This window comes from Myotis davidii, unplaced genomic scaffold (genome assembly GCF_000327345.1).
Source record: "Myotis davidii unplaced genomic scaffold, ASM32734v1 scaffold2656, whole genome shotgun sequence".
Taxonomy (NCBI): Eukaryota; Metazoa; Chordata; class Mammalia; order Chiroptera; family Vespertilionidae; genus Myotis; species Myotis davidii.
The window spans coordinates 1,193-2,150 of NW_006287228.1; positions in this window are offsets into that span (position 1 = coordinate 1,193).

Sequence of the window (958 nt, forward strand, 5' to 3'; positions counted from 1 at the left end):
TGTGGTGTGCAGGAGGCAACTGATCAATGATTCTCTCTCCTCATTAATGTTTCTTTCTCTCTCTCCTGTCTTCCTCTCTAAAAGGAATAAATATATGTAGTTTTTTAAAAAGGAACAAACGGGGAATTCCTTGGTGTAGAAAAGAAACACTTTTTGATGTATGTGAATTAGGAACTCAGTGTTTGCACACATTACATTTTGTCTACACTAATGAAGGTAATATCAGAAAGTAATATTTTAAAAATCATTTTCTAGAATATTCTATAGTCTACACTAGAGGCCTAGTCCACGAAATATGTGCATGAGAAGGGTCCTTAGGCCTGGTCTTCACCCTCCCCACTCCTCCTTCCCTCCCTCCATTAGTGCCCCACCGCTATCTCTGCTCTCTATCCTTCCTTTGGACCGGCCCCTGGTGGTCAGTGCACATCATAGGGAATGATGGAACTCCTCTCCGGGTCATACTTCCGAGAGGACAATTTTTATATTAGCCATATATGTGTTTGTGTGTGTGTGTGTATGTATGTGTATATATATGTATCTAATCTAATAATAGACAAATAGGATATTTCCCCTTACCTTCGCTACGCCTCCCATTGGCTAATCAGCGTGATATGCAAATTAGCCACCAAGAAATATGGCGGTTAATTTTCATATGTAGGCGAGAAGTGGAGTAGCGAAGACTGAAGGCGGCTCCAGCGGGAGTGAAGGCCTCGGTCCTTGGTGTCGGAGGAAAACCGGTGCCGGCAGCCAGGGCAAGGGACGGCCTATTGCACGAATCTTTTCCTACAACAGGCCTCTACTGTGTGTGTGTGTGTGTACATACATACATACAGTGGGGCCTTGACTTACGAGTGTCCCGACTAACGAGTTTTTTGAGATACGAGCCGTCTCTCTGCTGATTTTTTCCTTTGAGTTGTGAGCTAAAATTCGGGTTACGAATTAGCTTTAAATACCCCAC